Source organism: Marmota flaviventris, unplaced genomic scaffold (genome assembly GCF_047511675.1).
Source record: "Marmota flaviventris isolate mMarFla1 unplaced genomic scaffold, mMarFla1.hap1 Scaffold_54, whole genome shotgun sequence".
Classification (NCBI taxonomy): domain Eukaryota; kingdom Metazoa; phylum Chordata; class Mammalia; order Rodentia; family Sciuridae; genus Marmota; species Marmota flaviventris.
Window position 1 is genome coordinate 768,039 of NW_027288344.1, and position 27,202 is coordinate 795,240.

Sequence of the window (27,202 nt, forward strand, 5' to 3'; positions counted from 1 at the left end):
CTCGCCTGGCTGAGCTCGGTGCCCTCAGGGGACCACCCCGCCACGTCCATTTGTCCAGACTCCAGCCGTGGTTTGTCCTCACTGTGCAGCTGCCCCAGCGCCCCTAGGAAGGGACATATTCTGTCTCTCCCTGTGTTTCTAGAATGTTCTGACTGCACTTAGGGACCAAATGCAAGTAAGGGGACAGCAAGATGCCACCAGCTCTTTCGGCCACCAGCACATTCAACCTTCACCACATAAAGAGGCTGGGAGGGGAGGTTCAGGCTCAGGGCCTGAGCTCAGGGTCAGGAGCTCGGGTCTCTGGGAAGATGCTCTGGTGTCTAAGACAGAAAGACAACGACGTCTATGGTGACAGGTGATGTAGAACATGAAGCTGGGGACCTTTCTGGAATTCTCAGCAGCCCCTCTCAGACTCAGCTGCTGTCTCCCTTGGGAGGGTGCCCCAATTCTCCATGGGCACTCTCATGGTCAGTAGAGATGGCATACTGTCCCCAGAGACCTGGGACAAGAACCAGAGGGGCCTCGGCCCAGCCCAGGGCCCAGCAACCTTCTCCCATGTGGCCTTGTCTAGACCCAGTCCCCAGCAGGGCAACACCAACACCAGCTACCTCCCAACCCAAGGGGGCCTCCGCCATACCTCTCCTGCTCCTGTTAGAGAGCAGGGACTCCCAGGCCACTGCTAGGGACTCCATGGCCTCTGGCAGGTAGGCCCAGTCCCTGGCTCCAGGCTGTGCCTGGAGAGCATCAGACTTCAGAGGAGCTTGCCATTCTGCTATCCCCACATGGCCTGGGCTTCCAGTCCGTGGGCAGTGATCACAATAGGTTGTTGGGCAGGGGCTGACCCAGCTTCCAGGGGACTGTCACTGTGGACACCAAAATGGCATAACTGACATACAATGGATAAATGATAAATAAAGGCAAATTTTTACAAACTGCTGGTTCACGGTGTCATTTCTGCTCAGGCTCATCCCCAGAGATGCACTGGCCTGCAGCCTGGCCTTCCTCCTGCTGGGAGCTTCCCCTTGTGCACACGCCTGCATCCCAATGACTCGAGAGGCTGAGGCAGGAGGATCATGAGTTGGAGGCCAGCCTCAACAATTTAGTGAGGCCCTCAGCAACTCACGAGACCCTGTGTCTAAATATGAAAAGGGCCGGGGTGGGCCTCCGTGGTCCAGCAGCCCTGGGGTTCAGTCCATGATACAGGGAAAAATCAAAACCCCAAGTCAGGAACCTCCTGCCTTGGGAAGCACTTGGCCTTTTCTCTCTGCCCTGGGGACTTGGGGCTGTGCCTGGGGCCACTGAAAATCTGCCTCACAGCAGAGCAGTTGGAACCCATTGTCAGGTAACCTGTGTGGGGGGGGTGGGGGGAGTGGACTGGGGCTCAGGCCCCACCTTCAAACACCCCTAGTGTCTGCCGCTGACTTCAGTGGCCAGGTGGCTCTTCCCCCCTGGGGCAGACTCTGCTCACCACTTCCTCCATGTGATCCCTGCTCAACCATGGAGCCCCGGAGGAAGCAGCTGGTCGCCATATTACAGGTGAAAAAAGTAAGGCCCAGGGAAGTAGAAGGCCAGGAGGCAGCTGGAAGGCCAAGCTCCAGGCTCTGCCTACCCCAGGCCCCTGCCTGCAGGGACCTGCTAGAGGTCAGAAATGAGGGGTCCTGGTGGCGTCAGCTGCCACCCCTGGCTCTTAACTCCTGGGTTTCCTTCCCACGACTCCCTCCACCACTGACCCCCACCTGCACTCTTGCCTGGCCTGGTCCTCACAAGCATAGTACCCATGAGCCTCCAGTTTCAGCTTCCAGGTGGGTGGCCACGTGAACTGCACAGCTTCCTGATGAGGGCCGGTGCCTGAGCATGTAGCACCATCCAAGGGCTGTAGTCCAAGGGACATCAAACACCGGCCCAAGCTTCAGCACCCACCACACCCACCAATGTGTCTCCTTGGAGGCTCCCGGGGTGCCCTAACTATTCCAGCACCCACCTCACTCCTTGCCCCAAAACTTCTGGGGCCACATCACCCATCTGTCTTTTCTAGAAGCATTACAGCCTGGATGAGAAGCAAATAGACCAGAATCAGGAAAGGTCTAGCAGTTTCCATGAGGCCAGAACAGGTGCATGCCTGTACGGCATGACTTGCTGCCCGCTTCCTGTCTTGGGGCCGCACATGTGGCTGGGATGGCGCCTGGCGATCAGCCAGGAGGCAGTGCTGTGGGTAGTGACGGAAAAACAGACCACCTCCAGGAAGGTCCAGGACTCTTTCACCCTCATGGACAGATCCTGCCTTCTCTTACAGACCATGGGATGGGTGGACATGTGAACTCACTCCACCCCTCTGACCTTTATCCTGATTGGCTCCTGTGCAGTATATTAGCTGTGTGTACTTCCTCAGTAAACGAGATCCTGCTTTGACTGGTCCCCTGGCAAATCTGGTTGTCCTCCAGTGAGGGAGGGCTGGGTGTGGGCAGCCAGTCGACCTTTGCCTCTCTTGGCTTGTCCTAGTCAGGGCATGTTTTCCCCATTTCTCCCGCAGGTCAGCAGAAAACGGGGGGCTAAAAACCCTGACACATGCCCTCTCTGCTCAACTCTGAAAAGAATCGTGCCTACAAGGACTTGGTTAAGAGCCTTCATAACCCCAGCCCCGTGGTGCACACCTTTAATCCCAGTAACTTGGGAGGCTGAGGAAGGAGGATTGCAAGTTCAAGGCCAGCTTCAGCAACTTAGCAAAACCCTGTCTCAAAAAATAGGGCTGGGATGTGGCTCTGTGATCGGCCACCCCTGGCTAAATCTCCAGTCCCTACAAATTAAAAAGAAAGTGCTGAACACTGGGTGACAGCATGTATCCTGAAGTCTTCGGGGACCAAGGAATTGCATGTGCAGTTCCAAAATGCAGGACACTGGAAGTGGCATGGACAGCGCAGAGGTTGATGGGATGACAGGGAATGCCTTATGATGGGTCTCAGGCTCAAAGGCTCAAGCCGCTGGTTTGCAGGGACGCCGCCCAGGGGACAGGTCACCTCAGGGATCACCCGGTCGCCTGGAGGAATGCGTCAGAGTCGGGTGGGATATGCGGGAGTCCGGGGACCCTGGCAGCTTGTTGCCACTGCCACGGCGTCCTGAGTGCGACAAGTTCCCTCTTAAGGTGAAGAGTGCATGCCGCCAGTGGCCAGAGCTGCCCCTAGTCTGTCAAGTGCGGGTGCCGTGGGTGTGGGATTCGCCCCTGTGGTTGGGACCGAACTGAACCCAGGGGCGCTGGCCACTGCTCCACGTCCCAGCCCTTTTGGACTTTTAAGACAGGGTTTGCTAAGTTCCGAGGCTGGCCTCAAATTTGCCGTCCTCCAGCCACAGCCTCCAGCCTGTGATGACAGGCGCCCGTCTAGGACCTGGTGTTCTCCAATGACTGGGACAGTCTGAAAGGGGTCCGCAAGGGACAATGATGGTGGCCTTAGAGGCTGAGTCTGTTGCAGGCAGGGGTGGGGTCACGAAGCCTGCCTGGTTGTCATTGTGCTCCCGCCCTTACCCCTGCTGAAGTCCCTCTGGTCCTTGGGTGAGCCTGATGCGGGAGCTGAGCCCTAGGGGTCCCCCTGCACTTCCCCAGGCCCAAATCCGCCCTGCATCCCCTGTGTTCCGCACGGAATCCAGCAACATCCCTCCCCAAGGCCGCTGGTGTCCCCATTAATCACATGAGGCTGACAGCACAGACCTGCAAGCAGGCGGCATGATGGTGACTGTGAACGCAGGTGACAGAGCGGACAATCTTTGGGCGTCCATTAGCTCATCTTATCGCCCCGCCTATTGATCACCGCCTACCGCGTGATGAGGGTGACAGAGGCCCCCTGCACCTGGCTGTCCCCGCTGTCCTCCAAGTGGGAGGTGGCAGTTTGGTGAATTGCCCTGGGAGGGGACAAAGCACGGTGCTGACCGATGGGTGAGCGGGGAGAGGGGTGGCCAATGCCCTCCATCCTGGCTCTGCTTCCCCGAGGCCTGGGACCGAGGGAGGTCACTGCTCCCTCCCCTCAGAGCAGCCCCTGGGCAGCAGGCAGGGTCTTTCTCCCAGTGGGGATACTGGGAGGAGCTGGTGACTTCTCCTGATCCTATCCTCTCCTCTTGGCTCTGAGGCCCTCTGCAGGCCTTGGGTTCTTATCCCCCAAATAGAGATCTTTCTTCTAAGCCCAGTGTCTGGGAGGGGAGGGTCGTACCGGTAGGGGGTCTCCTTGTTGACAGACTGCCAAGTCCTCTTCCTGGAGGGACCGGGATTGGGGGCTCCTCTCAATCCAGGCTGCTTGAGTGGCTGATCACACATAACCTTCCAGGTCCATGGGTTATGGTCACACACCTCCAGTGGTAGGAGACGGAGGTCCATCTTACAGATAGGGAAACTGAGGCTCAACGACAGAAAGGAGCCCGGCTGGGTGGCAAATACCTGTCATCCCAGCATTTAGGGAGGTTGAGGGGAAAGGATTGAAAGTTGCAGGCCAGCCTCAGCAACTTAGAGAGGTCCTGAGCAACTCAGTGAGACCCTGGCTCTAAAAAAATATATATAAAGGGTTGGAGACAGGGGTCAGTGGGTAAGGGACTTTGGGTTCAGTCCGTGGTGTCAAGAAAAAAGCCCTTCCTGTCCTGGGTTCTCACTACCACAGGGGCTCCTGGGAGCCGGCAGGAAGCTTGGATTGATGGGCCACCCAATCCTGCACTGGGAGGCACCCCAGAGCCTGGGCCCAGCTGTGACCAATTCAAACACTTCAGGGGAGCAGCCCCCCCTTCACCTAAACATCACAACCATTTTTCAGGCTAGAGCTGAAATAGCGCAAAAAATGGAAGTGCTGTCATGGCCGCTAGGTGGCGGGTCAGCACAATAAGATGTGACAAATCCCCTGCTCCCGCTCCTGCGGCTGTGTCCTGCTCATAATGGAGGGAGACTTCCCCCCACACACACGGTGGGCGAGGGGTCGCTTAGAAAAACTGCCTCTGGGAGATGAATGTGACCATCAGGCCTGGCGGCCGGGGAGTCAGAGGAGATCCAGGCCACCCAACCTGCCCTGAGGAGAAGGAACAAGAAGACTACACACCCCTCTGGTCATGAGGGCACCTCTGTCCCAACCCACAGCTGGGGCCTGCTGTCACTGCGGCCTCTGGTCTCTTTCTGGGAAAGGTTGGGGCCTGGGTCAGAGGAGGGGCCTCGGCAAAACCTGTTCTTAGAGGTCAGATCTGAAGACACGCAGCAACCTCCAAATACCCAGGACTCAAGTGAGGCCAGTTCCACACACCAAGGGAGGGGGTGCAGCCCAGGGCACTCTGGGCTCTCATGGCCAGTCGGCTTCCATCTTTTTGGGGGGGTATCAGGGATTGAACCCAGGGTCACTCAACCTTGAGCACTATCCCCAGCCCTATTTTATATTATATTTAGAGACAGGTCTCACTGAGTTGCTTAGGGCCTGGCTAAATTGTTGAGGCTGGTCTCCAATTGCAATCCTCCTGCCTCAGCCTCCAGAGCTGCTGGGATGACAGGCCAGCCCCACTGCACACACCTTCTTGGAACTTTTGATGACCTTGTGAGGCCCTGGGTTCGATGCCCAGTGCCACAAAGGGGGGGTACTTAAAATTTTAGAACAGTTTTAGATTTGCAGAGCAGTGTGACAGTGGCAGTGCATTCCTGTGTGTCACCCATCATCTTTTGTAGTGGGTACCCAGTCACCACCTGCACCCACTGCCTTCCGTTTTACCTGATGCCCCTTTTTCTGTCCTAAAATCCCAGCCAGGGGCCTTATTGTCCCATCTCTATAGGCTTCTCTAGGCTGTGACCTTTTCTTCAATGGCCCTTGTCCTTGGTGATCTCAACAGTTTGGGGGAGGACTGGTAGGTTGCTCTGATTGTGTCCCTCAGCTGAGCTCATGGCGTAACCGGGACCCTGGGTGTGGAGAGTTCACTGTACCCTTGTGTCTGCCAAGGTGCTTGCTGTGGAAGTGTCCAGTTGACATTGACAGCCACCTCCTGGCTGGGTTGAGGGGATGCTTCAGACCCACATGGTCCCTCCTTTTCTGTCCACCGGTGGAGGGAAGTGTCATGGGCTCTGTGTCCTGGGCTGCACATTTACCTCATTGACTTGGAACCTGCAGGTGGCCTAGCCCAGCCCCCTGTGTTGACCAAGTTCCTCTGATGTCAGCATGACTCGTATCACTGTGCACTGGGTGACAACCCAAAATGACTCTCTCTGGTTGCTCAGACTGGTCCAGCTGGGCCATTGAGAGCCTTCTGTTAGCTCCTGGTCCCATCAGTGTATCCCCATCACTGACCATCTCAGGGTTAGAGAACCAATGAGTGAGTGGGAGGGGGCAGCCCCTACAGCTGGCCATTCCAGAAGGTTCCTTCTCAATAGGCAGAGTACAGTGTGCATGAGCACACAGAGGCATCCCCCACATGGGCAGGACCTCAGCTGCCAGGGTGTGGGGACATGGGACGGAGTGGACAAGGAGATTGTGGGCAGAGGTGGAGGTGAAGCTCAGGATTCACCCTGGCCCCCACTGTACCCTGCGACAAGTGAGCTTGTCCCAGGGCCTGACCTGAGAGAAATCCCAAAAGCGCACAGTGGGGGACACAGAGGCAACCTTCCTGGGGACAGTGCCCAGAACCCACACCTTTGGCCTCGAGCCATGTTGATATATATATATATATATACACACACACAATAGTAGATAATTAAGATATGGCCAACTGGGTGTGGTCCCACACACCTGTCATCCCAGTGGCTTGGGAGGCTGAGGCAGGAGGATCGCAATTTGGAGGTGAGCCTCTGCAACTCAGCAAGGTACTGAGCAACTCAGTGAGACCCTGTCTCTGAATAAAAATATCCTTGGGTTTAATCCCAGTTATTCCTTGCCCCCAAAAAAAAAGTTTTAAAGAGGGAGAGAGAGGGAGGGAGGGAGGGAGGGAGAAGGAGGGGGAGGGGGAGTGGAGGGGGAGGAGGGAGGGGAGGGGTAGTGGTGGTGTCGTCCAAATAACATTTAAGATTTTATTTGAAAACACCTCAGGGGAGGGAGGATTCGACGAAAGCAATCCCAAAAGTTAGAATTTAAAACAAAACAAAAAATCTCTTCAGACAGAACTAACCACACTTCAGAGCTCATGGGAGAGGGGAGGCCCGGTCCAGGCCAGGCATGCTGCCTTCGTGGGGATGCAGTCTCCATGGAGTGCCACCAGGGTCCCTTCATGGACTTGTCCTGCTGGTCATCCAGGATCTTGGCCGAGGATTTGGCATCGTGAACAGCTCGCTGGTCTCCTCCATGGGCTCTTGCTCGATGCTGTCCTTCCTGATTATCTTGGCCAGTAGGTTGGCTGGAGTCAGCAGCTGCACCAAGGGACCTGCAGTGGACAGCTGGGCCAGGAGTCCAGCCAGACCCAGAGGTCCCCCCAAGGTCCACGGATGGCAGGACTCTGCCAGCTGGGCCCCCTCCAGGCTCTGTCTGGTTGTTGTGGAGCCAGCAAAGGACAGAGCTTCCATGACTGGGAACATCACAGTCACAGCCCCATCATGGAGGCCACCAGTGTGACATAAGTTCTGGTCCTCACATCTTCACCCTAGTCTAGAAATTCCTCAAGCCAGGCACAGTGGCTTCTCAAGGGCTCTGGAGTCTGAGGCAGGAGGATGGAAAGTTGGAGGCCAGCCTCAGCAACTTAGCGAGGTCCTGAGCAACTCAGCAAGATCTTATCTCTAAATAAAATGCAAAAGAGGGCTGGGGATGGAATTCAGTGGTAGGGCGCCTGCCTAGCACTTGTAAGGCCCTGGATTTGTTTCTCAGCCCCATGTCACAATAAATCAACAAAATCAAGGCCCCGTGTGTCTCCAGCTCAGAAAGGTTAAAAGTCACTGAAGCCACCACCCAGCCAAGGCGGCTTCAGCTGTAGGCTCATCTAAACCCCAGGGACACATGGGGGATGAGGAAATGGGTCCCAGGGCCTCACAGACTGTCGGGGACACAATTCCTGGTCTGGAGAGCCCATTGTCCTCGTGCATCTGGACAGGAGCCAGGGGCCAGGGGAGGGGCTAGGCTGGCAAGGCCCCAACAGAGCCCAGGCTCTGGCTCTGTCCATCTCCTGTCCTAGAAGACGGTGGCAGAGTTAGTGACTTCCTGCAGAGGGAGTGTCAGCTGCAGGACAAGGGGGACCTCTCTCGTTAATCGAACTTTCACAAGCCACCTCAGACGCTCAGCAGTCTAAGCCACTGTGTCCTGGGACTTGTCACACCTGGAAGCCCAGAGACAGCCTGAGCCCTGGTCAGCCTCTACCTGGGGCCAGGAGGCCACTGCCTCACCTCAGAGTGGTCTTGGTGCCGATCTTCCCCACGTGGTTGAGTGCCTCCTTACTGATGTGGATTCCCTCCATCTGGGCTTAGATATTAATGATCCTTCAGAGGAGAAAAAACATGATCCACAGTGACCGGACCCCAGGCACAGTGGCGCACACTTGTAATCTCAGCTCAGGAAGCTGAGGCAGGAGGATCGCAAGGTGGAGGCCAGCCTCTGCAACTTAGCAAGGCCCTGAGCAACTCAGTGAGATGCGGTCTCTAAATAAAATAGAAAAACAGCTAGGGAGGGGGCTCAGCTGTTAAGTGACCCTGGGTTCAATGCCTGGTACCAAAAGAAGTGACAGGGCCCAAATGTCTCCTTTATACAGTGCTTTAAAATGACACTGTACAGCATCTCGTACTCCTGGACTGGGGAGCAGGAGGTTGGCTGCACCCTCCAGGGGACGCGGACCAGCTGCACGGCCAGTGTCCTGCTCACTGACTAAAGAGTACCTAATGTCCCCCTCTGTCCCAGAACACTGGTCCCTGAGGCTCCAGCCTCTTTCCACAGCCTGGGACCGAGAGGAGCCATTTTTATTTGTGAGATGAACATGACAGTTCAATAAATCAGAAGGTGTCCCCAGAATCTGGCAGCCTACACAGCATCAGAAGGGCCGTGTCATCTGTCATGGTGACACCTGTCACTGGTCCCTTGGGTGCTGGGTGATAAGGGCCGGGGCGATGAGGTGGCGTGTGGTGTGGCCAAGATCACCTGGGCCTGGCGCCTCATCCACCATGGGGATTGTTCACTCTGGCAGCTTCGTGAACAAACTCTCAAGGATCCCTGGCTTCAATTAAAGCCATCAAAACACTACAGGGTTGGAGATGCAGGGATTAGGGACACCCAGTCCTCCCTGCAGCTATCGCAAGAGGTGCTGGGACATCTATGTCCAAGCCCACCCACCGGCTGTCCAGAGGGTCAGAGCCAGGGATCCAGGGATGCGGGGCATGCTGGGGCCTGCAAAGAGAATAGGCCCTGCAAGACCATCAGGATGGGGTCCAGGTGACCAGGCCAGCAAGCACCCCAGGAAGTGACCCTCTATGCAGGCCACCACTGCTGCAAGGTGCCCCAGCAAAGCCCTTCATCTGGGCTCAGAGAACAGGCACTTGGGAGGCTGGGGCAGGAGGATCACGAATTCAAAGCCAGTCTCAGCAAAAGTGAGGCCCTGAGTAGCTCAGTGAGACCCTGTCTCTGAATCAAAGCAGAACAGGGCTGGGGATGGGCTCCGAGTTGAAGGCCCTGGTTCAGTCCCTGGTTGTTGTCAGGTCCCTGTTTTTTATTCTCTCCCTCAAACTTGACCAAAGGGGGTTAAAGGTGAGAACAGGCAAGACCCAGGGGAACAGAGGCTCTGGGACACTGGACAATGTCCCTGTAACCAACCCACCCTGCAGACGAGGGGACAGAGCCTCTGGGTAAGAGGAGCTGCCCAGGGTGGTGAGGGGCCCAAAGTGAAGGCGGGGGGGGGGGGGGACAGCGGCAGGGGCGCACCTGCTTCATCTCCTGCGGGGGAGCAGAGCATAGTGTAGAGGGTCATCCCATGGTCCAGCAGGTCCAGGGGGATCCGGTGGAGAGAGGGGACATCCTCGGTGCCCCTGTGAAGGCCAAGAGGAGTCCCGTCACCTACGCTTGTCTGAGACAAGACACTGGACACTGGGAACTGGGAAGGGGGCACTGACAGCCACAGAGAGCTAGGGGGTGACCCAAGGAAAGCAGAGTCAGGGACAGGTAATAAACTGATCCTCAGGTGACCCCAAAGAACCCCTGCTTTGTTGATTTTGTTTGATGCTGGGAGACTCCACTACAGAGCCACAGATCCAGCCCTTTTTAATTTTTGTTTAGAGACAGGATCTCGCTGGGTTGCTTAGGGCCTTGCTGAGGTTGGCCTCCAACTCATGATCCTCCTGCCTCAGCCTCCTCAGCCTCCTCAGCCTCTGGAATTACAGGTGTGCGCCATTGTTCCTGGCTGGACAATGATATCTTAAATATGAGGCCAAAAACGCAAAAGAAAAAGCAGATAAACTGTGTATGTGTATGTGATGCTGGATGTGGAACCCAGGGCCTTAGGCATGCTGGGCAAGCACTCTACCACTGAGCCACATACACCTCCAGCACAATCAACTGGAGCTTTAGATCAAAATTCAAAACTCGTTTATGTCAAAGACTCTGTTCAACACTGAAAAGACTACTCAAAGAATAAAAAATACTCATGAATCAAACACGTGGAAATGGTCTAGTATCCACACTATGTAAAGAGCACTTACAATTCAATAATAAAAAGATAACATAATAAAAAAGGGCCAAGGATACAAAGATATATTTCTACAAAGATATAAAAATAGCCAGTAAAACACAAAAAATACAGACTCGCTGGCCCTTGGCAAATGCAAATCAAGTTAGAGGCCACCGCACACCCACCAGGACATATACAGTGGACAGTAACAGATGTCAAGTGGTACGTGGAAAAACCAAGACCCTCAGACATTCCTGGTAGGAGTGTGGCAATAAAGCCATCCTACTGGCAGTTCCTTGGAAGGTCAGAGGTGCCGTGTGACACAGCAGCTCCACCCCTCCACACAGATCCAAAAGAAAGAAACTGCGGTCCCCACACGTCTGCGGCAGTGTCAGTCCCACAGCCAAACCCCCCCAACGGGCTTGGGCTGATGAGTGCCCAGATCCCTGAGCTGGTGAAGGCCCCATGCAGTGGGCGCTCCTTAGCCACGGGGGATTCAAGGGCATGGAGGACAGGGGTGAAGCCTGTCAGTCACACCCCACACACAGCCACAGAAGGCTAAGGGACAGAAAGCAGCCTCCTGCTGCCTGAGGTCTGGTGATGGACAGGGCGCAGCAGCAGAGGGACTGTGGATGGCTGACGGGGATGGGGGTGGCAGCATTCTAAAACAAACTGTGGTGGCAGTTTTGTGATTTTGTGGCCACACTAAGTGCTACTGGAGTTTGCCAGGGTCTAGGAGCTGCATCTCCAGAGGGCTGTTCAAAGCCCCACCTGGGACTGGGCCACAGGCTCCCACTGGGACTAGGCCACACCACTGCCTACGGCCTGATGCCTATGGCCTGGAGCTGGCCTGGCATGGCGCTTCTGGGCTCCCTCCTTAGCCCCACACAGAAGGAAACGAGGAGGCCAAGGCTGTCATCCAGACTCACGACCTAAGAGTTTTTAAAAAGACTGGATGCTGCAGTGGCCCAAGCCTGTCATCTCAGCAGCTTGGCAGGCTGAGGCAGGAGGATCGTACCTGGAGGCCAGCCTCAGCAAAAGCAAGGTGCTAAATAAGCAGCTCAGCAAGACTCTGTATCTAAATGCATTGGGTGGGGGATGGGCCTTGAATCCAGGTGGTGCTGGGGTGGACACTTGCTGGCTTTGGCCTGGGCAGGTCCCTGAGTCAGGACAGCCCCACAGGCTCTCAGCACATCAAGACGTCCCAGTGCCCCCCAGGGCCCATGTGGGAAGCCATGAGAAGAAGCCCTCAGCCAACACTGTCCCTTCTCCCCCTGTCCCTCATGAGCCCCGGGGTCAGATGTGGGTCTGCGGGGCAGGGAGCTGGAAGGTCCCCTTGGGAGCAGCCTGAGGGCAGCAGGTCAGGAGTCGTCCACAGTGTGCCCATGTCCCAGATACTCCTCAGCCCCCGCCCCAACCCCAACTTGCCAGGAGCCCCAGCTCCTGTCCCAGTCCAGCCCTGGTCACTGCCCAGCCTGCCTCTGGGCTGCACGCTCCCTGGACACCAGGTCACAGCCCCTGCTCCTGGGCTCAGGGGGCAGCTGCCACATCCTTCAGTGCTGCTGGACAACAGCCCCAGGACTAAGCACTAGAGTCCTATTCTTGAGACCATGTGGCTCCATCCCCACAGGCAGGTTCTCGGGTCAGAGCCACCTTCCTGTGGAGCTTTCTCTGGGGCTCAGGGTGGACAGAGCAGCATCCTCTGAAGACACCTGCTGGCCAGGCCAGGGACACTGGGGGGGGGGGGCTGTGAGCAGGGCTCCCCAGAATGGGGGGGGAGCATGTATCCATGTGGAGCCACTGTGCTAAAGATGTGTCCAAGCCATTCTGCACCAAACCCCCTGTCCTCACGGCCTGGAGCAGCTATACTCAAAGGCAAGCTGAGGTCAGGCAGGGGCCAGAGGCCCCACTATGTCTCTAGGAAGGTCTCACTGTCCTTACTGGTTTTGTTTCTGGAGAGACCTGCATTCTCCTCAGTGTTTAAAGCAGCTCAACTCACAGTAGCCAAGCTACAGAACCAGCTTAGGTGCCCCTCAGCAGATGGATGGATAAAAAAACTGTGGTCCCTATACACAGTGGAATATTACTCAGCCATAAAGAAGAATGAAATGATGGCATTTGAAGGTCAATGGATGGAGCTGGAGAGGACTGTGCTGAGTAAGTAAGCCAATTCCTAAAACCAAAGGCTGAGTGTCCTCTCTGACATGCAGATGCTGACTCACAATAGAGGAAAATAGAAGAGAATTTCATTGGATAAGACAAAGGGAAGGAAGGGGAGGGACTGAGAGAGACAGGGGAATGAATGGACATCACTTTCTCATGTTCACATAGGAACACAACCAGGGACACCCCACAGCAGGGCCAGCCACAGGAATGAAAGTCACACCCCATGTAGGTGATGTGGCAGGATGCACGCTGCTGTCATGGGGAGCTAAGGAGAACAAATTCAGAGACAAATCTGTGTTCCCACCTATGACAAGGGACAAGGTGCAATGTCATTCAGTGTCCTCATTAAAGATGAACCGGGCTCTGCTGGCCTCTGGGAGCCATTGTGAGGGAGCTGACACTCAGGTAACCAGAGTGGCCCCACCTCCTCAGGCCTTTGCTCCCCACAGGAATGTCCAGCCTCAGAGGCCCACGGAGATCCTCCCCATCAGGGATAGGGCAGCTGTGGCCTTTAGTCCCCCTGCTGTCTCCTCCCAGGGGCAACATGTGCTCCCTTTGTCCCATCCTGACTTGTGACATCATGGGTGGGGTCAGACCAGGGGAGCAGAGACATCTGGCAGCACTTACCTGATTACACAGTGGCCTCAGTTGGAGGCAAAAATCATGATGGGGGGGATGGAAGATTCCAGAGCTCGGTGCAGGGAGGTGAAGCCCTTGAAGTCCAGCATGTGCTCCTCCTCCATGAATAGCATGCTGGGGACCATCTCAGCCATGCCCTGGTTGATGTACTTGTTTACCATCTTGTTGATCCCACCTCGGACAGGGTCCCAGCCAGCACAGGGAAATGTCACCTGCTCTCTTCTCGCCGCCTCAATTCCCTCCAGACCCAACCCTGCAGCCTGATTCTCCTACTGGCTCGTTGACCCCAGGCTGGGTACTGGACCCATTCCAAGTTTGGTGTCATCATTTGAAAACAAAAATCATGCCAGGTGTGGTGGCACATGCATATAACCCCAGCAGCCTGGGAGGTTGAGGCAGGAAGATCACAAATTGGAGGCCAGCCTCAGCAACTTAGTAAGGCCCTGAGCAACTCAGTTGAGACCCTGTCTCTGAATAAAATACAGAATAGAGCTGTGGACGGGGCTCAGGGTACAAGAACCCCTGAGTTGAATCCCTGTGCCCCCATCTAAAAAAAAAAAAAAAAGAAAACAGGCATCATCGCCCCAAAATGCCACAAAAAGCCTTCTGTGGAGCTGTGGGGTGCAGTGTCCAGGAGCCACCCCACAGGGCCCTGAGCATGATGCCAAGATACCCCACTTGGGAGCCCCAGAGAGATGTGTTTTCATATGCAAATTCTCCTCTGCTGCACTCAGTCAAGGAGCCCTTTTGGTGGCCTTGCATGACAATGCTCAGGTTAATTAACTTTCCATCAAGTGCAGTTAGAATCCTCTTCCCAGGAAACCTGAGCAAGGAGGGTCAGAGCCAGCTCAGCCTCGGCCCCCAGAACCACCAGCCCCTGCAGAACAGCAGACCTGCCTCAGGTCCCAGCCCTCACCTTCCAAACTAGCACCCCCTGTCATGGAGCTGTTCCCAAAGAACAGGGATGTGAGGTCTGTCCTCACCCAGAGCCATGACGCAGGGCTGTCAGAACCCAGTTCAGAGACAGATCTGCTCTTGGCCACTTATGGAGGAAGCTTAGGCTGCTGCTAGGCCTCAAGGCAACAGTGGATTCATGTTGAACTTACATTTTCAGGGAGTAAAGTGGTAATGGGCCCAAGAAGGACATAAAATTGGGGAAGAGCTGGGCACGATGGCACATGCCTGTCATCCCAGCAGCCCGGGAGGCTGAGGCAGGAGGATCAGAAGTTGGAGGCCAGCCTCAGCAGCCTAGCAAGGGCCTAAGCAACTCAGCCAGGCCCTATCTCTAAATAAAAAATACAAGTGCTGGGACGGGGCTCAGTGGTCGAGGGCCCCCAAGTTCAATCACCAGCATAAAAAACAAATAAGTCCACAAAGGAGCAAGGGAGACTCACTGCCTGGTGTCAAAGTGGGCACCATTCCGTGACCTCAAAGAAAGCAGATGCTGACCTCAGTGGGGCCAGAGCACACAGTGTGGCCACAGCTTCTAAGGGAGTGAAGACTCAGAGCCACATAGTGGGGGGTGCTCAGAGCCACATAGTGGGGGGCTCTCAGAGCCAGGAGCATGTCAGAGGCAGGGCCTCAACTCGGCTCTGGGCTCAGGGTTTGCCACGCATCCTCCCTGTGATCTCTGTCTTCTTTGGCTTCATCAACTGGCCCATCATGGACAGGACATCTTGTCCCCCCTGTAGGAGAGAGGACTTTCTAAGGCAGCTACCAAAGCCCATCCTCCTGCCTCCTGCGGATCCCTGATGTCACTCAACTCCAGATCCCCTGGGAAAAATGAGGGGCTCCTGAACTCAGAGGGATTCCGTCGAGGTTTCCCCTGTCCTGTAAGAATCAAGCAGAGTCGTGCATGGTGGCTCTTGTCTTTAAAAATCTTGACAATTGGGAGGCTGAGACAGGAGGATCACAAGTTGGAGGTCACCCTCAGAGACTTAGTGAGGTCCTGAGCAACTCAGCAAGACCCTGTTTCTAAATAAAATATAAAAAGTGCTGCGGATGGGGCTCCATGGGTAAGCACCCCTGGGGTTTAAGCTTCAGTACAAAAAAAAAAAAAAAAAAAAAAAAAACTCCAGGAAGAAACTCCAATCCCAAGAGTCTCTAGCCTCTCCCAGTCAAAGCTCCCAGGGACAAAAAGCAAAACCAGATTCCCAGCAGAAAGCCCGTTCCTGGAGGGGAGGAGGAGGAGGCCCCCTTCAGGATGAAGAGCAAACCTGACTCTCTGTTCAGCGGGGCCCAGAGCAGCACCAGCTGGGAGCTGGAGGACTCGGGGCTCGGGCTCTGCAGAGACTGGAGCCTCCGTGAGGCTGTCTGGGCCCTCTGAAGGCTCCCACCAGGAACCCCCAGCCTGGGGTGGAGAGCATCCCCCAGCAGGTTGGCAGGTGGCCAGGGGCAGACAACTCCCAGAGATCAGCTGTGACAGCATCTGGACATTGGGACAAAGATGCCAAAGCTCATGTCGCTCATTGCTGAGCCTCCCAGAGGGCCTCCAGGAGGACAGCACAGCCCTGACCACTGGTTCCCAGGGCCTTGGCGTGGGCCATGTACAGGTCATGCAATGTCCCGTCCTAGATGAACTCCTTCTTCTTGTGCCCGTTGCCCTTGAGCAGAGCATGTTCTCCTCGGCCTCCAGGATGAACTCCGTGGCCTGGGAGTCACACCTGCCCTGCCTCTGCCAGCAGACCACAGGCACTGAGGCCATGTCTCTTAATAAAATATTTAAAAAAAGGCTTGGGATGGAGCTCCATGGTTAAGAGCCCCTGGGTTCAAACCCCGGTGCCAAAACCAAGAATGAAACCAAATGCATCTCAAACTCTTACCAAATAAATAAATAGGAAGAAATGTTTTCTAATATGCTCCCATGAAGCCAGCATCATTTTGGTAACAGTATCAGGTAAAGATTCTACAAAGAAAAACAAAGCAAAACAAAAACCCAGGTCAATATCCCCATGAACATAGACACCAAATTTCAAACAAAAATCTGGTATTAGTAAACCAAATTCAGCGGCAGGTTATCTCATTGATTGCGGTCCTAGGGAGGGAACCCAGGGATGCTCTACTATTGTGCTGTATCCCTCGCTCTCTTTGGTGTTTTTATTTTGAGTCACTGTCTTACTAAGGTGTGGAGGCTGGCCTCCAACTTGCTTGCCCATCCTCCTGCCTCCGCCTCCTGAGCCACCTGGATGACAGACGAGCACCACTGTGCCCTGCTGGGATGAGATTCTGCCACTGTGTCAGACTTCCTCCACCTTTGATTCAGTGTGGCATTAGCAGATCTGTTCAGTTCTGGATGTGACAGGGAGCTCAGCTGGAGGCCTGACAGTCTGCTCAGAGGTTGGTGTATGACACACTGAGGAACACACAGGGTTAATGGCAATTGCTGGCAAGGTAGGTCCCCTCTGAGAAAAGAGAAATTTCCATTTCACTCCTGAAAGCATCTTTAAAGCCCAAATTCCAATCAAAGGGGAAAGTATAATAACTTCCTCTGGGCAAATTTATAATGAATCCAGGATTAATTGGCCTTAATAAAGTTGAATTCATGACTGGATGTTTGTAAAGAACTCTGAACCACCTTGGTTTCAAAATGTCATTGAAGACACAAAAATAAGCCAGCATCCTATGACCATGAGGAACAAATTCCAAATCATCCAATTCTGCAGCCAGTTTCCCAGCAGTCATGTCCCCAGGGACTGTGCCCAGCCGGTGAAACTGAAGGGAAACTGGTGAGTGCGCTGTGGAGGAAGATGCCTATATAGGCTACTGCTCTGGGGGTGAGTCCCACTCAAGTTGGGGTCATGGTACATTTGCAGGTATCCATGCATCCTCAGAGCTGGGTATGGTGGCACATTCTGTCATCCCAGCAGCTCAGGAGGCTGAGGAAGGAGGTTCAAAATTTGGAGGCCAGCCTCAGAAACTTAATGAGGCCCTGAACAATTCAGTGAAACCCTGTCTCTAAATAAAATAAAAAATAGGGCTGGGGGTGGGGCTTAGGGGTGAAGCATCCCTGGGTTCAGTCCCCAGTACACACACCAAAAAAGAACAAAAAAACAGGAAAGAAGACCAGAAGCCCTCAGGATGTTGGTGGCCTCAGGAGGGCTTACCTGTGTGCTAGCCTCCATGCTCAGTCCTGAGGCTGGCTTTGAACTCAGGCACGTGGCCGGTGTGGAGGGACATGGGGTTGAGGAAGTTCTTGGGCACATCTGGACCACAGATGGCTGTAGAGTTGTCATTACTAGCCTGCTCTCTCCAAATGACAAGAAGATGGAGAAATGTTGACAGAGGGCTCCAACTCCAAGTCAACCCTTCAACAAGCTGGGAACCATAAATGATGGGCCTTAGTTTCTAAATCTGTGAACTACAGCCAAGGACAGGAGCAGCTCTGCCTACTGAGAGGTCTGTGGGGAGAATTGCAGACTAGAAAGTATGGAAATACTCATGAAGCTTTAAAGGACTGTTCAACATTGGTGACAGGTAGAGATTCAAAAATGTCTGTCAGGCATTGCTACAGGTGATGCTTGAGATGTGTGGGTGCCATGAGTGAAAGACAATAATATGTATGCTTTTACATCTGAATCAGAGAAGTCTGTTCTGTTTTGCTGCCCACCATAATCTGTTGAGATAGGTGCAGAGTCTCACACTCATTACTCATGAAAATAAATCAAGGTTTCTGAGCATGGGAGGAACTTATCCAAATCCCCACAGCTCCTCTGTGATGGAAATGAGGGCACATTGCACTCTGCCATTTGGGCTCTTGTAGAATTTGGTACAAAGTCCTCCTAAAGAGTCAGATTGACAAAGCTTGGTGGGGAGCAGACTGGGTGTGATGTCCCATGCCAGGATCCTTGGCTTCAAGTGGATTATTGCCAGTTTCTGAGACTTGAGTGTGTCCTTTTCCCTTTCCTGTTGACCTGAGATGTATTTGTTTCTTCAGAGCAACACTCTGTGCTCTGCCTTCTCTGCTATTTGGCCACCCTGTCCCTGAGACAGGAATTTCCTCCAGGAAGAAGCCAGGTGGTTACATGATGCAAAAGATAAAATCTGGCTTTAGGGCCAAACAGATGCAGTTGGATTCCCAGCTTCACCTTTTCTTAATCTCGAAGATTGCACAAGCCATGGTTTCTGAGCCTCAGTTTCCTCATTTGAACTGACTTCTCTGTGGCTCTGAGATACTTTCAAAATTTAATGAATTAACAAACCCAAATGAAAGAGCCCAGCCTGGGGCCCAGGACTGAGCCAATGCTCAAAGAGAGGGGGCACCATTGTCTTTCCCTCACCAGGGAAGGTGTTCCATGGGAATATAAGATAAGTGGGTCCTGGGGAGCAGGCAGACAAGACCTTACTAGCTCTGGCCACCAGGGACTTGAGTAAAAAAAGCAAAGATTCAGTGAGACAAGTCCAGAGAAGGTGGTGTGGAAAAGATCAGAAACATATGGCTAAGATTTTTCTGGGAGAAGAAGGGAAAATTGCTTCTTGAAAATAATCTATGTCAAGAAAAAAATCCAGGGAATCTTAGGAACAAACACTATTATGTGCAGAGTTGATAGGGCTTTGAAGATCATCTTATCCAGCTCCTTTGACCCATGTGGAAATTGAGGCACAAAAAGAAGAGGTTATTATTGGAGTCAATGAAGGCATTCATGGAAGACTTCCAACTCCCTCTGGTGTTCATGACACCTCCCATGCAGCCTGGGTGGGACTGGAAGAGGGCTTACCTGTGTCATGGAAAGGGAGATAGAACCTGCTTCTATCTTTGGTGATCAGAAGAGGAACAGGAAAGAAGGTGGGTCCATTGGCAGTATCCAAAGCCTGGACCCCAACTTTTCTGTCCAAGGCCTGGTGGCCTTGTAATGACTCTGATCTGCCAGTGGAAGCTGGCTGGCCAGCCCTATCTGTCTAGAATTCTTCCTGGCCCATCCTGCCAAGAAAGAAGAAATTCTGTACTCAAAGTGGGGGCTGGGGCAGGAAGGATTGCCTTGGATGTCCTCAACAGCTCTGGAAGTCTTCACACAGGGTCTCTGGAAAAATAAGAGGTGATGTCCCTGCAGAAGAACCATTAGAAACTTCTGTGTGATGGTGAAACAAACCATTTCTTCTTCCATAATCATCCTTGCTATAGCCCTGGCTCAGGTCAGACAGCCTGCCATGTTTGCACTTTATTTTAAAATACCTCTTGCTTTATCTATATCTATATCTATATCTATATCTATATCTATATCTATATCTATCTAACCATCTACTTATCTATCTATGTATGTATATATCCACATATCTATATATCTATATATCATCTATCTATATCTATATATCATCTGTCTATCCTTGTGAATACCTGAACTCCCAGTCAGAAGAAAGCACTCAATTTTGTCTTTGAGTGAGCTGATGGTAATGTGATTTCTCAGACAGAACCCTTTGAGCTCTGCAGTAGAAACAAGCCCGTTTATGATGTAATTTAAAAGAATAGCCTCCCAGTTTTCTCATCTTTTTGCTGGATCCACCTTATCCAAGGACAGAATAAGCCAACGTTTGGTTAAATAGTTCACAGATTAATTCTCAACAGATGTGAGAACTTTTTTTCTTATATTCCCCCACTCTTAGAGAGAATCTGGTCAGATTTTCTTGCTGGATTCACAAGTCTAGAAGAGAAGGATGGGGGAGGAAAGGGGATTTTACCATCATGCCCATTGAGGGAGTCCCTTCTCCCCAGCCACTGTCAGCCCCTCAGGGTCTCAGGCTGTGTCTGGAGCCTTCAGAGGTCTATGCTTTGGGCAGGGTCCTCCAGGACTGCCTGCATTCAGAAAGGAACACTGTGTCTGCCCTGTGAAGTAAACAGATGGAGCTTACTAAAATAAAATTAAACAGAAGAAAAACAGTACAAGTAAGAATCTCAAATTCTCAATTCTCTGTGCTTTGGGCAAATTATTATTATTTTTTTAATTTTAAGTTTTATTTTTTTTGGGGGGTACCAAGCATAAAACCCAGGGTCCTGAAACACTGAGCCACACCCTCAGCCATTTTTTTAAAAATTTTGTTTAGAGACACAGTCTCACTGAGTTGCTTAGGGCCTTGCTTTGTTGCTGAGGCTGGTGTTGAACTTGCAATCCTCCTGCCTCAGCCTCTGAGCCACAAGGATTACAGATGTGTGCCATCACACCTGCTGGGCAAATTATTGAGTAAGGTTTCAGGGAGCTGAAACCTTACTTATCAGTTGCATTTATTAATTTACATGGTAGCGCTGTTGAAGAGATTTAGAATTCTTCTAGGAAACTGGATGTTCACATGATTTGAGTTCCACCCCCAATTTCTGGCCTGTGCCAAAGAGAAACAATTACATTGCCTGCAAAGTGATCTGGCCTCCCTTGTCATAATCTAGTGATCAACTTTGCATCAAAAGTCATAGGGTGCCCACATAAGGTGCTTCCTGATGAGATGCTGCATGGAGTGCCCCACATGGCCCCAAAACGTCCTTGTCCAAAATGATTCACCTAAGTAGATGACAAGGTCAAAGGAAGAGGGAGAGAGTTAAATAAGAAAAGAAAACAAAGCACAATTTCCAAAGGAAAACTGGTCCAGTCTCTCTTTAAGGTCAATTTCAAGAGAAGTGGGTGGGAGAGAGAGGGGAACAGGACTAGCAGGAATTGTGGAATGTGATGGATATCATTATCCAAAGTACATGTATGAAGACATGAATTGGTGTCAACATATTTTATACACAACCAGAGATACAAAAAATTGTACTGGATATGTGTAATAAGAATTGTATTGCATTCCACTGTCATTTATTTACTTATTTAGCAATACATTTATTTTATTTGTTTATTTATTTATTTATGTGGTGCCTGGGAATCGAACCCAGGGCCTTGTGCATGCTAGGCAAGCGTTCTACCACTGAGCCACAACCCTGAACACTATTTTTTAAAAGATTAATTAACAAAAATAAATGTCAAGAAAATAAAGTGGTTGGCATGAGGAGAGTTTGTTTTATATAAAAGCAAGTTGAGAGACATAACCATTAAGTATAATCTGCAGTTCTTGTTAGAATAATGTGGTTTTATTTTATTGAAGTGTAATTCATATAACATAATTAACTTTTTTTTCTTCTTTTCTTTTTCTTTTTTTTTTAATTTTTATTTTTGGTACCAGAGATTAAACATAGAGGCACTTAACAACTGAGCCACATTGCCAGCCAATTTTATTTTTTTCTGCAGACAGGATCTGGCAGAATTGCTAAAGGCCTCACTAAGTTGCTTAGGCTAACCTTGAACTTGCAATCTTCCTGCCTCAGTCTCCAGATGTGCTGGGTTTATAAACATGTGCCACCACACCCAGTTACAAAAAACCATTTTAAAGTGAACAAATGGATGGTGTTTATTGCATTCACAATGTTATACAACTATGATCTCTCTCTATTTGCAAACTTCTCCATCATTTCCCTTAAATAATGACTCCCTCTTTCCTCTTTCTGTGAAATCACTAACCTGAAATTCATGAGCTATTTTTTTGTTTTTGTTTTTATTCATTTTTTTTTGTCTATGCTGGCAATCCAATCCAAGGCTTTATGTATATTAGGCAAGTACTCTGCCATCAAGCTACACCCTCAGATTTTTTTTACCAAGTTTCTATAAATTTCAGAATATGTTTACCATGTGTTTTTAATAAGTATTCTTGGATGTCTACTTTAGAGAAAGAAAAACTTACCTTCAAATAAAAACCTGTAAACAAATGTTGATTTCATCTGTATAAATAATTGCCAAAAGCTGTAACAACCCAAATTTCCTCTGGGAGGCAAATGAAACTTAAAACAAAGACAAACAAACAAACAGAAAACTGTGACCAATTCATAAAACAAAATAACATTCAGCAATAAAAAGGAATCAAGCTGGGTGCAGTGGTGCAGGCCTAAAATCCCAGCAGCTCAGGAGGCTAAGGCAGAAGGATGGCAAATTTAAAGCCAGCCTCAGAAATAGTGAGGTGCTGAGCAACTCAGTGAGACCCTGTCTCTAAATAAAATACCAAATAGGGCTGGAGATGTGGTTCAGTGGTTGAATGCCCCTGAGTTCAATTCCCAGTAAAAGAATAAATAAATAAATAAAAAGGAATGAGCTACTGATACAAACAACTTGGATTAAACTCAAGATTTTTATTTTTAATGTAAGGACCTGATCTTAAAAGGTGATATACAGTGTTGCTCCACTTGCATGACACTCCCAAAGAGAGAACCCAATATGGGTGAAGAATAAAGCAGTGGTTGCCAAGAGTTACCAATGGGAGCAGGATATCTGGAGAGGACTTGGACCCAGGAGTTGTTTGGGTAATGAAGCTGTTACATAACCTCATTATACATGTACTAAAATGTGTTAAAAAAAATTCTGTGTTAAAATTCATAGAACTGTACACACAAACACACACACACACACACACACACACACACACACACACACCAATTTTAATATACATTGGGAGGAGCTGGGACATTAGGTTAGAAGTACTTAACCACGGAGGCACATCTTCAGCCTTTTTCCTTTTTTATTCTGAGAGAGGTTCCACTAAGTGATTGATGCTAGCATGATTAACCCAGTCTAATTTCCTCTTAAGATAGGGAGCCATCTTGCCACAAAAGCATAAAATTTAATTTCAGCTTTACTATAAATGACTGCTTGGAATGCCTGCCCATGCCTTGAACTCACCCAGGCCTGGCTTTTTTTGGCCAGATAACAACCCTCTCTGAAGCTCTAATGGTGCCTCATAAATTCCAATGTTGAGATCTAATTCACTTCCTAAGTGCTGACAGCAGACCATTAACTAGCCTTTGTGTCATACTTGTCAAAATTTTGCTATCTGTAAGTTCTCAAGACATTCCCCATTCTTTTTGTAACTTTCTGTGTTATAAAGCTGTGCTCCTAAAGAGCTGTGGGACTGTCTTCTGTTTTCACATTTTTCAGGATCGAGAGCCCTGACTGGTCAGAATTACAAGCTTGCTTTAATTTGATTTCAATTGGAGTCAGTGGACTTTTCTTGGCATCATGGTTTAACAAGCCTCCAACTTGCAATTCTCTCATCTCAGCCTTTCAAATCACTAGGATTCAGGGAAGCATCACTGTGCCAGGCTTAATAAATAATCTTAAAAAAGTGAGAGATATATTGAAAGAAACAATTAAGGGAATGGCAAAATTTGACTATTTTTTCTAAGCTATAAATATATAGGTGTATAATTTTCCAGTCTATTTTTCTGCATATTTGATATTTTATATAATCTAAAGAAGAAAGAGGAGGAGAATTTTTTCTGATGAGTCAGTCTGACCCTGTCTGGCCCTCAGAAATGCCATTCCCCTCTCCCCTGGAAAAACAATCATTGCTCTGTAGGCCACACCCTTAAATCTGGGACCCTCAATAAGAACAAAACTGTTACCAGCCCCCAGCCAGGTGCTCAATGACTGATCAGAGTCTGCAGTCACTTTCAATAGCCTGGCTGCTGAGGACATGAAAGGTTGTGCCATGTCTAGTCCCCACCTCTTGCACCTTCACCATGAAGACCAACTAGATCCCTTCAGAACACTCTTCCCCATGGTTATGCTCCTACAGGACACTCTAGCAGCCCTCTTCTGGGCTCCCCTCAACTACACACACAACTGTACAGCTGAGTGGCATTTGTCACATTGTAGGGTCATTGCCTCCAAGAACAGAAATGGAATGTCCTTGAACCCATGAGAGGAGCTACAGGTCTGGGTGCATTTGCAGAGGACAGCACTTATCAGTGTGCCCTGGAGATCCCTCCCACACCTTTGAATTATAGGTGTTTATTGAAAGGCAGACTCTGGGTCCATCCTCAGACCCACTAAACCAAATTTGCTTAAATGAGGTGCAGGAAAGAGCATTAGAGCGAAGGCCCCCCACACTACTGGTTAAGAGCACTAGCCCACGAGAGCCTCCTTGTCCTCCCCTGTGAGAAACCTCTCCTAAAGGGCCTACTAATCTGGGGGAGAAATCCTGCCCATTTTCTTCTCTGTAACCCCACCCTTGGCTTTGCCTAAAGAGAGGTCAGAATACTTTTTCTGCAAAGGGCTAGCTAGTAAATATTTTAGGCTCATGGGCCATAGAATCTCTGGGACAACTACTCAACTTAGCCTTGTAGCATGAAAGCCACAAACATGTAAATGAATGGGACAACTGTATTCCAATTAAACTTTATTTGTGGATACTAAAATGTGAATTTCATATAATTGTCCCACATCATAAAATATTCTTCTTTTGTTTTTTTCTCCTAGTATTGAGTATTGAGTGTGGAACCCAAAAATGTTCTACCTCTAAAATATCCCCCTACCTGGTTTTTTTTTTTTTTTTTTTTTTTGATTAGGGTCTCACTAAGATACCCAAGAGGTCTTTGAACTTATGATCCTCCTGCCTCAGCCTCCTGAGTCACTGTGACTCCAGGTGTGCTCCACTGTACATATCTCTTCTTTTCATTATTCAATCATTTTTCAGGGGTCCATAAGGCAGACTTGCATTTGCTTAGGCCTGGGAGGGTGAGGGAGTGAGGGATTACAGGTTAAGGTGGTGAAGTTTATCCTTGGAATTATCAAATGCATTTATCTGTGAATACACTAAAAAACCACAGAATTGCACACTTTAAATGGGTGAAATATATATCAATAAAGCTGTTTCTAAAAAACAAACAAAAACACTTTTAGCTCAAAGACCACACACATATAGCAGGTAAGATTCAGTTCATGAGATTAGCAGACCCCTGCAGCAGGTAGGAACATTTTAGATCAACAAGATTCATATACTTTCTTCTTTTCTTGGCCAGAACCAACATCTTCCAGTAATTCTTCAGTATAAAGAACAAAAAGGGAAAAAAGAGAGGAACATTATTGATGTTCTCTAGATCTTCTAGCAAGTGTGGAGTCATTCCTTTGGTCACATATATGCAAATCTGTAAGAAGGGTGATATAGCAAACATTAGGGAATGGCTACTATTCAAAAAGGAGTGACCCACAAATGTGATTGTGGTAAAACTGGAAAAGTCTATAAAATTACCCTGCCTGCTGTGCATAATGTCATGGACAAGAAAATTAAAGGCAAGATTCTTGCCTAAAAAATTAATGTTTATCTTGAACCCATTAAGCCCTCTAAGAGCTGAGAAAGCTTCTTGAAATGGGTGCAGAAAAAAAGATAAGAAAAATAAGAAGACAAAAGAGAAAGGGGCTGTGTTTAGTAGAAACCCCTGTCTGCTCCACCGAGAACAGCACTTTCTGTGAGAACCAATGGAGCTGGGTGCAGTGGTGCCTGTAATCTCAGCAGCTCAGGAAGCTGAGGAATGAGGATTCTGAGTTCAAAGCCAGCTTCAGAAAAGGAGAGGAGCTAAGCAACTCAGTAAGACTCTGTCTCCACATTAAATACAAAATAAGACTGGGGATGTGGTTCAGTGGTTAAGCACCCCTGAGTGCAACCTTGGTACCCAGATGAGAGAGAGAGAGAGAGAATCAATGGAAATTGCTTGAGTCGCTGGACTCTGTTGCCTAAGAATTCATGGCATGATAGAATGAAGGTCCTTGGATTTTTTAAAAAAAGTCAAATGTCCATATACTAAATGAACAGTGTTCCCAGAGTTGAATCTAGACATGAGGGAGTAGGTAGAAGGTAGGGATTTAGATAGAAGAAAGGTCTGGTGGAGTGACATGAGGATAAGCCAGAGCTATGTTAGACAGGTAGGTAGTGAATCAAGGAGTTTTGGGTTGAAAGTGTTATCCAAAGTTCATTATTTGGAAACTTCACCAAATTCATACATAGATGGTATTTGGAGATGAAGTCTTTGGGAGTTAATTAGGGTTAGATGAGGTCATGAGGATGGGGCCCCCATGGTTGGATCAGTGTCCTTATGAGAAGAAGAAGTAAGACTTGAGTGATTTCTATTATTCTCTGCCTTCTGCCATGGGATAATGCAGCATGAAGGGCCTCATCAGAAGCAGCCCTTTGATCTTGAACTTCTCAGCCTTCCTAACCATGAGTGAAATAAACCTGTATTGTTTATAAATTATCCAGTCTCAGATAATTGTGTTATGGTTAACACAAAATAACCTAATACAACAGAAGTCAATAAACCATGGTCTACTGTATGTTTCTGTAAGGCCTGTGCACTAAGAATAATTTTTTATAGATGAAGTTTGCAACTGGATAGAAAAACCCACACTGATCCCTGCAGTGATTTACTGTCCACCCAAAGTCTGTGTGTTAAAGTCTTGGTCTCTAGTATAAAACCATTTGAAGGTAAGAAGTCCTTTAAGAGAAAGGGCCTAGTAGGAGATCCTTACATCACTGGGAGCAGGTCTTAAAAAATTGTGGGATTCTGGCCTCTTGCTCTTTGTTTGAATCCTGGCTGAAAAGGTAAGAAGTTTGGCTTCTTCATGCAATCCCAACATGATATTCTTCTCTTGCCAGAGTCCCTAAGCAATAAAAAACTGGAATCTCTAGAACAATAGTCCATGAACTTTATAAGTTAATTGTTTTGGCCAGTTTCTTATGTGGACAGACAGCTGGTGAATGGAAACATTAATTAAGCAAAATGTTATACCTCAAAAATAATACCACTCTTCTTATTAGGTTACCTGTATTATAAAAAAAAGTACTCAATCATTTTTATGTTTTCAATTTAGTTAATATAAAAAAAAAGTTGTAGAAATTTGTTTTCTATTTTGTTACATACATCTATTCATAATAATTTTGATTTTGCTCTTGGACCATAGCACCTAAAATATTTACTAGTTGGCCTTTTACAGAAAGAGCCTGCTTACCCATGATCTAGCAATCAATGATATTCCATCTTAAGTGG

At 49.7% G+C, this 27,202-nt stretch overlaps 1 pseudogene; it reads right to left on the reverse strand.

The window, feature by feature from the left end:
- Positions 1-7,201: 7,201 nt before the first annotated feature.
- LOC139704336 (ubiquitin carboxyl-terminal hydrolase 31-like) overlaps positions 7,202-27,202 on the reverse strand; it is an 82,687-nt pseudogene continuing 62,686 nt past the window's right edge.